Below are 13,126 nucleotides of genomic sequence, written 5' to 3'. Positions count from 1 at the left end.
AATTTAGCATAGCTCCATTTGCATTGCCAAGATAAGCTTCTCAACTCGAAAGGGATCTCATCATGTGGGTTTTCTAGTAAATTTTGTATTTGGTTGCATTATCAGAGTAGGCCCATCTCCTTGAAGCACCATTCTTCCACAAAAAATCTACTAAGTTAATTATGTGGATTTCTACTTTGTTGGTTAACAGATTTGTCCTTCTTAACTACCTTTCAAAAATGACTCCCGAATGCCCAAATTGAAAGACAAAAACAAGAACCAATAGTTGAGTCACTTGCAATGGTGAGTGCAAATGCTCTCTGAATTTTGATATGAAGGTACAACTCCCTTCGTTAGACAAAAATGTATATTTTCTGAATATACTTTTAACCAGAAAGCAATAAAGGCAACTAACATCTGCACATAGCCATGAAACAGATGCGAATAGTAGATTTATAATGAATTGAATGAAGATAAGTAAAAGACAGTTTAATTACCCACACCCAAGAAAATACATTTTCTAATAGATCAAAATGCTCTGGAATTTGATCGAGTCTCTCTCGTGCCTCAAAGGACAAGGGGGATTAGAATACCCAGACAAAGAGCTAACAACACATTTCTTTCCAACATACAAATTATTTCTAAAATCAAAGTTCCAGAATTAAATGCATACATAGTTTAATGTAACAAAAAAGACAATAAAAGGTAATCACAAGAGAAACAAAGCTCATTGTAATCAAAAGAAAATATTGACAAATCCACAAATCAGCAAAATCTTCTTCAATCAAGCATAGGCTCAACTTTTCTGAAAAATAAAACTATGCAGTTCAGAAAATAATGATGCCCCCTCTTTTTTTACAACAAAAAGATAAAGAAAAGAACATGAACTTTGAACCTTGAACCTTTAACCTACGAGGTTCAATCAGAAGGTTCAAAAACCCAAACGCCACCCACAATATGCTTCATTGATTGCTTTGCATTTTCATTTTCCTGCGCGTTGAACCTGCGAACCTTGAACCTTGAACCTACGAGGTTCAATCAGGAGGTTCAAAATTACAGACTTTTCCCATAATATGCTTCATTTATCACTTTGTCTTCATATTTAGCTGCACATTGAACCTTTGAACCTTGAACCTTGAACCAAAGAAGGTTCAAAGTTCAAGTTCAATGATAAAAAAATTACAAAGACCTTACACTCATAAAAATAAACTTGTGATACAACTTGCTCCAGTTCAACTCGAACTTTGAACTTGAACCCGAATTTTGAACTTTTTGAAAAGGTACAATAGTTCAAGATCAATGGCAATTGTTCCTTTGGACTGCCATAGAAAAATCTGCATAACTTTTTACTGAGGGCTCCATTTCTTGTGAAATTTTAATTGTAGAATAAATAAGCCAAGTAGAGCATAACCTAGAAATAATTTTTGCATAGAACACATACGACTTGGGATTTAATTGTTTGGGCATATGGGTAACCCAAAAATAAAATAATGAAAATCTCCCAGCCGACATGGATTTTGGCCATAAAAATTGGTCATTTTGGAAAAAAGAAGGTTAAAATTATCTCTACAAAACAATTTTGTGTCATCTTTCACATAATTTGAAAAATAATGATTTCTTTGTGACTGGCAGGTAGGGGATGTCCATGAGGGTCCTTGAAAGTTTGAAAAAAGGTGACCAACACTTTCAACATTAAAACAATAGCAATAGATGGTTTTTAGCTGATTACGGGGATCTAAGAATGAGAAAAACTATAGGGGTAACATTGGCTCCGATTGGGGACCAGGACTATAAAGGACAAGGAGATCAAGAATGTCTCTGGGAGAGATTAGTGCCTATCATCCATTGGGCAACAGAGTCAAGAAGAAATAGAGCATGGAGAGCTACTTGCAGAGAGGGGAATAGGCCAAGAACTAAAAACTAACAAGCCAAAACCACTAAAGCCTATGACAAACCAGAAATTTATTTGCAAGTATGTACAGGGGTGGGAAATCCCTTTACCTTAGGGAAACTCTAGGTTGCTCATGTAAAACTGTTAACTGATTGGGAAAAATATGACCCTTTCCTCAGCAATGGATTGTGGCCATGAAATGTAGCAAAGGATAATGACTCTCTAGTGATTGATTCATTGTTAACTCTCAGATTAATGATGTGCAAGAAAAACCTGTATATGTGTTCATCTTCAAAAAGCCAACTTTCATCATAAATTTTTGAATTTTCTTGAACTGCCTCCATGGTACTATTCAAGCATTTTCTATTTTTGATTGCAAATAATAATATTCAGAAATTTGTAAAGGAAGGGCTACATCATATTTAGAATTTCTATTGTTAAAAGCATTGCTCTTAAAATAACTTTCAACATTTATATCGAGCTTGGAATAAAGAAAGACTTCATCAAGCATAGGATCTATAGTAGCTGAAAAAACTTCATCTTTCTTTACTACAATAAGATCTGAAAACTCTCTATCCATAGCTAAAGCATGAAATGTATCAATACCTAAGCTAAACTATAGAAAATCCTTCTCCTTTAATAGATGATAAGAACTGAGAAATGATTTCCTCTTCACAAAAAGAAATATCTTCCAAAACCTTCAAAAATTCTGGAAACTGCAACACTTTAACAACTTGGCTTCTTTCTTGCTCTAGATTCATTTCAAAAGCTTGTTTTTCTTTCATATTTTCAAAAAAATCTTCAACATAGCAAGATTTTGTTTTATTTCTAACACAAGCCTCACTAGATAAACCTTCAAATACCATCATTTCATCTTCAAAGTGAAATGACTCTAGAATAAATAAATTAAAATCTTGCAAAGAATCATTCTTACCATCTTCTTCTATAAAATTGAAGGCTGCATATTCTCGTTGTGTGTTAATCTGAAAAATTTCATCTTTAAAACTTGCTAGGACAAGCTGATTTTCAATAATTTTAAAACTGAAATTTTCTACTTCTGGAGAGTAAAAATATTTCAACGAATCTTTATCATTTAAGCTCACAAGTCCTCTAATGTTGTCTTGATCATATATTAAATCTTCATGAGGTTGAATCATTACTCCTTGGAATTCTTGCTCACTCAAGACTGGATAGTTGTAAGAATGAAAAGAAAATGAAATAGTTGGAGCATCCTCATCATCAACTCTTAATTCCTCTTTAAGTTGTGATATTCTCTCTTCATGTGCATGCAACAAATTTTTTCTTTCTTCTAGCTCTTTCAACTTGTGAAATCGAGTGCATAGGCTCATCCATAAGAGTGCAAATACATGGTCATATTCTATACTTTTCTTTGTTTTTACAGCTTCAGTAATACTTTCTTTGCAATGATCCCAAAAGTAATGCAACACTTTATCATCCATCTCAAGAATTTCCAAGATGGTGGGATTTGGTATTTTCCCCATTCTTGCAACCTTTTGATTTTGCATGATGATTTAACAGAGTCGCCAATCCTGCACACATAGAGATATTTAATAAAGCTAAGGAAAGAAAGCACTGATCTTTCATTTGCGAGTTTCCCCAGCAAAGTCGCCAAAAATTTGTTGGTTAACAGATTTGTCCTTCTTAAGTACCTTTCAAAAATGACTCCCAAATGTCCAAATTGAAAGACAAAACCAAGAACCAACAGTTGAGTCACTTGCAAGGGTGAGTGCAAGTGCTCTCTGAATTTTGATATGAAGGTACAAATCCCTTCGTTAGATAAAAATGTATATTTTTTGAATATGCTTTTAACCGAAAAGCAATAAAGACAAATAACATCTACTCATAGCCATGACACAGATGTGAATAGTAGATTATTATGAAGTGAATGAAGATAAGTAAAACATAGTTTAATTACCCACACCCAAGAAAATACCCTTTCCAATAGATCAAAATGCTCTAGACTCTGATCGAGTCTCTCTCATGCCTCAAAGGACAAGGGGGATCAGAATACCTAGACAAAGAGCTGACAACACATTTCTTTCCAACATACAAATCATTTCTGAAATCAAAGTTGTTGAATTAAATGCATACACAGTTTAATGTAATAGAAAAGGCAATGAAAGGTAATCACAAGAGAAAAAAAGCTCATTGTAATCAAAAGAAAATATTGACAAATCCACAGATCAACAAAATCTTCTTCATTGTATCAACGCTAAAATGTGAGCTTACAGACTCAACTTTTCTAAAATAAAACTGTGCAGTTCAGAAAACAATGTCACCCCCTCTTTTTTTACAGTAGAAAGATAAAAAAAAACCCTAACTTTGAACCTTGAACCTGCGAGGTTCAATTAGAAGGTAACTGCACCCATAGTATGCTTCATTGATTGCTTTGGCTTTCCATTTTCTTGCGCGTTGAACCTGTGAACCTTAAACCTTGAACCTTGAACCTATGGGGTTCAATTAGGAGGTTCAAAATTATAGACTTTGCCCACAATATGCTTCATTTATCACTTTGTCTTCATATTTAGCTGCACGTGAACCTTTGAACCTTGAACCTTGAACCAAAGAAGGTTCAAAGTTCAAGTTCAATGACAAAAAAATTACAAAGACCTTACACTCATTAAACTAAAGTTGTGATACAACCCACTTCAGTTGAACTCAAACTTTGAACTTGAACCCGAACTTTGAACTTTTTGAAAAGGTTCAATAGTTCAAGTTCAATGACAATTGTTCCTTTGGGCTGCCATAAAAAAATCTGCATAACGTTTTACTAAGGGCTTCATTTCTTGTGAAATTTTAACTGTAGAATAAATAAGCCAACTAGAGCATAACTCAGAAATCATTTTTGCATAGGACACATAAGACTTGGGATTTAATTGTTTGGGCATATGGGTAACACAAAAATAAAAGAATTAAAATCTCTTAGCCGACATGGAGTTTGGCCATAAAAATTGGTCATTTTGGAGAAAAGAAGGTTAAAATTATCTCTACAAAAGGATTTTGTGTCATCTTTCACATAATTTAAAAAACAATGATTTCTTTGTGACTGGCAGGTAGGGGATGTCCATGAGGGTCCTTGAAAGTTTGAACAAAGGTGACCAACACTTTCAACATTAAAACATTAGCAATAGATGGTTTTAGCTGATTACGAGGCTCTAGGCACAAGCAAAACTATAGGGGTAACATACTCGTAATAATTTCCTTTTGTAATTGGTTGTCATGGCTAATAGCTTGCCTTTCTATATTTCCTAGCAATGCCATTGCTTCCCTATACCCTATAAAACAAGTCTATTGCTTCCACGCGAGGCCATACTGTCTGAAGATAATGCCTCCCTGTTCATTTTTTGGCTAATACAAGTCATGGTTGGTAAAGGAACCTAATCATTAAGAGGTAGAATCATTCTGGAAGGAATAATTCATATTGAATATTGTTGATACGTTACTTTAGACAACTTCGTACATACTAATGAGAAAGAAAAAATACATTCAATACCTTTTGCAAGAAACTACATCATTTAATGCTATAACTCGTGTAACCATCGTTGCATGTATTTCACCATTTAGTCAACCATTAAGGGTTTGTACTTATAAATATTCATAAGCTTAGGGCTCGAGAAAAGCATAATACATGGTGATCGACAAGATATGGATTTTAAGCATGGTGTCATAAGTTCCCAAATCGTCCAATGTCTTGGTGCAAGTATGCTTTCCTTGTCACTTTGGTACAATCCATGTTCTTCAAAGGAGTATCGGTCGGTTGGGAAGGTCAAGCACTTAAACATCATTGGAAGTAGTTTTTTAGTTCCCGTATTGATTGATTAGCTGATAAGAATTAATAATCATAAGGATCGTTGCATTGAGTTTACATAAATTTAGGAAGATTAAGGGTAGTTCCAAGTCACCAAGATTTGTTGACCAAACAGTTGTGTTGGCACAAGGATGAAGAGGATCGAGAGTTCAGGCTTCTTAGGAACTTTGGACATGAAAAATCTTAGTTCCAAGGGAAATAAAAGGTTGATAGTGTGACATAATATGCTTACAAGGTAAATTTTAGGATTGAAGATAGTGGATGAAAATCAATTGGCAAGAGGGAGAGGAAACACAAGCTCTAAATGGGGATGAGGACCAAAGGGACGTAGAGGACCTTAGAATCTTCAATTAGAACTAGTGCCTTATCCATTGGGCTACAGAGTCACAGGAATGAGACCAACCAAACAGATTGAACACGAAAAAAATAAAGGCACCAAAACAAGCACGTGAAAAATACCTAAATATATACATGGCCATGAGGCCCTATTTTAAAATTATTGATAGGTATTCAAATGAATCGATTAATGGGTAGGTTAAAATATGAACCCTTGTGAAATAATGATTGTGGTTACTTGAACTAATTGGGAACCGACACCACCATGCAACTGTTGCAATGTCAATTTCCAGCTGATGCACTGTAGAAATTATTTAAGAAGGCGTTCACATCCAAATAACAATTCTTCATTGTATAATTCCTGGGCCAAAAAGGATTTATCATTATCACACTACACAAGTTCACTAAAAACTGCATCAGAAATATCATCATCTTATTTGATGAACCTTAATTTTGGTCTTCTTATATGAACTCTTATGTTTATTTAGGACTGTTGTTTCATGGTTCAGACATTATGACTATGTTAGATATGTCTTTTGATCCTCACTTATGAGATTTGTTGTTAAATAGACAACCTTATAAATGTATCAAAAATCTATATTAATAATGTATAAATGATAGGATTGCATGTTGTTTTAAGGTTAATATTATGCATATATCTGTTGTGCATGTTAACCTTGGTGTATGTAGCTAATGAAGGGAGACTAAATCAACAAGAAGACATTTGTTTCTATTTCACAGAGTAGCAATCACCCTTGGATATAAATGTTTTGAACGTGTCAAAGCCAGTAAGTACTAATGTCATAATAAAGACTCCTAGTTCTTATTGAGGTAGTTGTTTGCTTTGAACATGTGTTGGATGGTTGAGGAGATCTAGATAGAAAATTGTCCTAGATTTGTGAGGAAGACTGAGTATTGAGATGACTCATCTCTCCATGTGTTAATTTTAAATAAGAGTTGTCCTCCTAGCTTGTTGTGAGTGGATCTATTGAGTAATAAGTTAGTTGTAAAAGTTTCCTATAAATTCATTGAATATATTTGTATAGAAACAATGAGGGAGTATGTTATACAACTTATCTTTCAGAACTGAGTGTGCTCTATTTAGTTTGAATAAAAGAAGATTCTATTTTTGTCATCAACATTGTTATGAATTCAGTATATCGATAATGCTATTGTAGTTTTTAGGTTTGGTTAGTTCCTGGAAGCTCATCCAAGGGGCCCCACTTGGGGAGTGTTCCATCTCTACTGTATCATTAAGTAGGTTTGTTTTTGTTGTTTACAACTTTCTCAATTAGTAGTTGACTACCATTCAACTATAGGAACTCCATTTTATGTCTGTTCCTATAGCCAAGTAGAATAGAGCATTATATTTTTTATTAGAAAATTTATTTCTATATGTTGCTAAAGGTTTATATGCAGTAAGGTAGGATCATATCATTAAGGTAACACTAGATTTTGTATCTTCTAATAGTTACTTATAAGTTTCTTCAAGTTAACTTAGCATACCTCATAAACCTCTTGGTGCACATATAGTGCTAAACCATTTCAAGTTGTACATTCATGGGTTGACAAGTAAATGTGTCTCTTTTAGTGAATTAACAGTCAAGTGATACTTAAAATTGGCCCATCGAGTCAATATTATTGAGGAAATATTAAGAACAAAAATTCTTCACCCAACACAACCTTGTTAGAAGGATGAGTCAAATCCCAAAAGCGATACCCTATGCAAAGGTCAAGATGGTGAGAAATATCAACTATAGTCCTTGGATCATCTATCATCTCAACATCTCCTTTGACTCCATACTCAATATCAATAAAATATCCATGCTTCTACACAACCTCACTATCATTATCAAATCCTTATTTTTAAATTTATAATTGGGCTTGTGAATTGCTTAATTTGGATTAATTATTTCAGATCTGGGTGTCTTTCAATTTCCAATATTCAAATTTTCACTTGCAATTTTAGTTTCCATTTTAATTTTTAAAATTAAGTGGTTTATTTAAAAAACCTAATTTATATTTTATTTTTTTAAATGGAGCTTGTGGGTTATTGAAATTTTAAATTTATCATTTTGGAGTTGCCTCAAATTCAAAATTGCTATCTTGGATCACATTTTAAATTTAAATTTTAAACTTAAGAGGATCTTTTACAAGGCCCTAATTTTAAATTCAAAATTCTTGTGGTGAATTTCAAATTTAAATTTTAAAATTAAGTGGTTATTTAAAAGAGCCTTAATTTTCATCAAATTTCACTTTAATTTAAAATTAAGAGTTTCTTTTTACAAGAATCTAATTTTAAATTTCCTCTGGACACTTTTACATTTAAATTTTAAAATTAAGAGGTTCTCCTTAAAAATCTTTAGTTTTAAATTTAAATTTCTATCTCCTAGTGGGTAACTTTAAATTTAAATTAAGAGCATATTTTAGCAAAACCCTTATTTTAATTTTAAATTTAAATTTCCTTGGGGTTGCATGAATTTTCTGTTTTCTAAAATTTTGCATTATTCAATTATTTTGCAAATTTCAAAATTAGATTCAAAATTAAACATTCAAAATTCAAATTTAAAATTTCAAGTTTCATGTTTCAAATTTGAAATTTCCAATTTCCCTCCCATAGTGCATGAGTTTTACTACTATTAGTCCAATCTATAATATCCCTATGAGAAGAAGTTGTAGAATTAAGGCTTTCCGAGGTCTAATTATAGAGGAGATGGAGCCTAATTTGGATATCTTGTTTCATGAGGATATTGGAGGTTCTTCCAATCCTACAAATGTCCCCATTTATCCTCATTATTTTCATAGTTCTCATGATGTGGATGAATCACTAACTAGGGTTTTCGTTGACCAATTGGAGAAGAACGGCAATCAATTTGAAAATTTTCAACAATGGATGAGTCAACAATACCCATAAAGTGAGGCTCTACCATTGATTGAAGGATTAAAAATAACTATTCAAAGTGATAAACTTGGTGTTGATATCTTACGTGGTATTTATTATATTGTTGATACTAATATTATGCCCATGAAGAGTTGTGCTGGAATTTTTGGTTATACACAACATCCTAGTCAAGTTAATCATTCTATTCCTTTGAGTAGCCCTATGACTAGTTTTCCCACATTTACATCAAACATAATGGCTACCTATACAAAAAATGTCATACCTACAAATGTTATTCAAGGGGGAAACTCCTCTAATCATGATTCCTTCATCCTTCCTACTATTGATTCTTCCATTTGTTACCCAGTCATCTCCTATACCCACCTATCATAGTGTTCCACCTCCTTATTCTCAACCCCTTCCTTCATTCAACAATATTACCCCTCCTTCTCAATTCAACATGTCCAATTTCAATCCTTCTACCAAAGCTATTATGAATAGTCTAGCTCAAACAATGTCTTCCTTACAACAACAAATTGCTTCTATGAATCAATCTAAGTATAATGTGCCCATATTTGATGTAGCGAACCCATTATCCAATGACATTGTTCGAGTTGTCCCTCCTAAACATGTGGAAGTCCCTCAATTGGACTTGTATAGTAGAAAAGGTGATCCCTTGACTCATGTTAAAACATTTCAAACTTTGTGTAGTGACTTTGCTCATGACCAAATATTATTGGCTAAATTGTTTACTAGAATAGTTAACGATAAATATTTGCAATGGTATTGTTTATTTCCTCCTTATTCTACTTGTTTTCAACAATTGGCTAATGCTTTTATTCAACAATTTCACAATAATATTGATCCTAAGATCAATTTAACTGATTTGATGTATTGTAAACAAGGTGTTAATGAAAAAGTGAGTGATTTTATTTGTAGATATAAGAATTTGTATTCTCAAATTTCTTTTCCTATGCATAATCAAAATACTCAAAGAATCTTCATTTCTAATTTGTAAAAAGATATTAGGGATAAACTTCTCTTTTCTAAGTTTACTTCCTTTACACAGTTATGCATTGTAATTCACAATTATCAACTTACTATGAGTCAATTGGAACAATCATCTTCAATGGCTCCGAATGATAAAAGTGAAAGTGTTCAATAACCTTTTACGAAGTTCAAACCAAATGAGGGATTCGTCATATTAAATGACAACAACAACAACACTCAAGTAGCAGCTATAATAACATGTGTGCCTCCTTTGTCCAAATACTTTAGAAAATAATTCACTCCTCTTAATGAATCTTTGCATAGTATTATGTTTTAATTTTTACAAAGGAATGTGTTGAAACTTGTCCCTGTTAAACCAATTGATACAACTAAGCCTTTGCCACCTTATTATGATGTCAAAGTCTTTTGCCAATACCATCATCAACCTGATCATGACACTAAAAAGTGTTATTCCTTGACAAGTAAAATTCAAGACTTGATTGATAAAAATATCATATCTATGGCTAGTGTGAATGATAAAGGAAATAAATTTGTAGCTCCTTCTAATCAAAACCTTCAAATTTTCACTAATCCTTTACCTTCTCATTTCACTAATGTGATTGAGACTGATCGTCTTGCCTTCTCTCCTAATAATGTTGGTCTTGAGTCCAATAATGTGGTGAACCTTATTGATAAAAATGAACCTCATAAGGAATTATGCATTACATTTGATCCTAGTGAGACTATTGAAGCACTCGATGGCCTACTTTACATCACTGCAAGAATCAAAGGCATACCATCTCGAGGAGTGCTTATTGATCTGGCTTGTATGGTTAACATGATAACTAAAGAATTTCTTTGTACTTTACAATTGCATCAAGTGACATATGAGAAATGTGATTTGGTGATTAAAATCTTTGATGATTTCTCTTATCGTGCCATTGGTTCTATTTCTCTTCTCATTGGCGTTGGTACTAAAGCTTTAGATGTTAACTTTTCTAAAATTCCTATATCGGGTCAAAATTTTTGTGTGAAGTTGGGACATCCTTGTCTCTCTTCCATGAAAGCGATCCCTTCTACTATTCATAAATGCTTAAAATTTCTTCTATATGACAAAATCATGATAGTTGATCATATCATGTACCAACCCATGGTTAGGCAAAGAGATGTTTGTCTTGATTATTTTTTATCCTAACTATTCCAACCTCTTAAACCTAGAAGTGATCCTCTTTTTCAATATTATCAAAAATGGAAGAATCAAATTCTCTTATCTTTGAGAAAAAATAGAAATCCAACACTTACTCTTCCTCCAACTAATGATCATACACCTCTTCTTATGGATAACTCTATCCTTCCTCCTAGAAAAAGTGATATTCTTCCTCCTAAAGAAAGAATCTATTTCTTCTCCTAAGAATGAGTCTATTCTTCCTTCCAAGGGTACAAAATCATTTCCTCCAAAGTGTCAATTTATTTCTCCTCCTAAGGCTAAACGTATCATTCCTCACAAGGATAGACCTATTCCTCCTCCTCATGATGGACCTGCTCTCCTTCCTACACCTCTAATTTCTCCCTTGTATGGTATGGTTTTTCCTCCTATGTCTTGTGAAGGAAAGTGACTAGCCTCTCCTAATGTTCAACCTAAAAGACATTCCCTTATGCATTCTTCCTTCAAAGAAGAAAATAAGCCTACACTAAATGAACCTAAACCGTCACAACCTTTGACTAACACTAAAAGAAATTATTGTGCGAGAGAACATTGATGGAGATGTCATACTAGGGCTCGTGAACTTGCTTCTCAAACCATTTCTTCTCCCAAGACACCAACCCTTGACATAATTCCATTTACTCAACCTTCTCCTAACAAAGATGTTCAACCAAATTCTCCAAGATGCAAAATAATGAAGACACATGATGGTTCAAGTTATATTCCTATTAGAGCTCCTATTTTTGTTAATCTTGATGAAGAAATAGGTGAGAATGTTGTTAATGATGAAAATGTTGAGCCTAATATTTCTAATGATGAATATGAATATATTGAAGTTGACAATGATTTATCTAAACAATTTTCAAAAGTATTAATTCTAGCTCCAAGTGACAAACAAAGTGACTCATCATTAGAGCATGGTCCTAGTTTGGAACTTGTGATAGATCCATTTTGTAACTAGCCTTTTTCACTTAAGTAAATGTTTAAAACATTAAGATAATTAATTTACCCATGGTTATTAAATCTTTAAATAATATTTACTATAGGTTTTTTTAAAAAACTATTTAATATATTGATAAAAGAACTAATGCTATTTTATATTAATAAACATTTAAAACATAGCAACATAGCATTTATGCAACAATATATTAGAGGAGAACCTTTATAAATATTAATGTGCATCAATAATCAGATCATAAAAATTCAATAGCATTAATATGCAGTAATAAATAAACTAATGAAAAGATCAATATTTGCAATTTTATAAATATAAATACATATCTATGTGTAATCTAGAGAGGGGTTCTATCTAGCACGTAGAGGATCAAATACAGGTCTTGGCTTTCCACAAAAATGAAGCACTCCAAGAGCACATGTTCTTACAGAGAACCTCGCCTGCCTTCACGATACACAATAAATGCAGCCCTGGCTAGGACACTCTCGGGTGTATGATGTACCCCGAGTTGGACACACACTGTATTCCCCTTCTCCAATTCCCAATGCCTAGCCACAAACCTTAACTATCCCCTTCCTTGTGCTCTCCTTAAATATTCCTTCTTCATGTATTCTTTCTCTGATATAATCTCCATACATCCCCCACTGTCTATTAATTTATGGGTTTTAATAATACCCCAAGGTTGGTTACAAAAGCACACCCTTTCATTATAATAATATTTCTTAATTACTTTGATTTATATATTCTTTTATTACAAATTATTTCACGGGAAAAAGTCCCTTATCATTTCTCCCCCTGTAATTTAGCTACTGTCCTCAATAGCAATAGATGCATCTACATCACAACTCAAAGAAAAACACATATTTAATAATTGAAGAAATAGATATTGAACATATTTGTTGTTCATAATATTTCTATTTTTAATTTTTACTTCATCTATATATATTTTTTCCTTCATTCATAGATATCCTTATATTCTAGATTAAATTTACAAGTAATTCCAAGGGAGTCATTTTCCCAATCAAAATTATTACAATAACACATATATCTCTTCTATCAAA

This window comes from Cryptomeria japonica, chromosome 2 (assembly GCF_030272615.1).
Source record: "Cryptomeria japonica chromosome 2, Sugi_1.0, whole genome shotgun sequence".
Lineage (NCBI taxonomy): Eukaryota > Viridiplantae > Streptophyta > Pinopsida > Cupressales > Cupressaceae > Cryptomeria > Cryptomeria japonica.
This window is presented reverse-complemented; position numbering follows the sequence as displayed.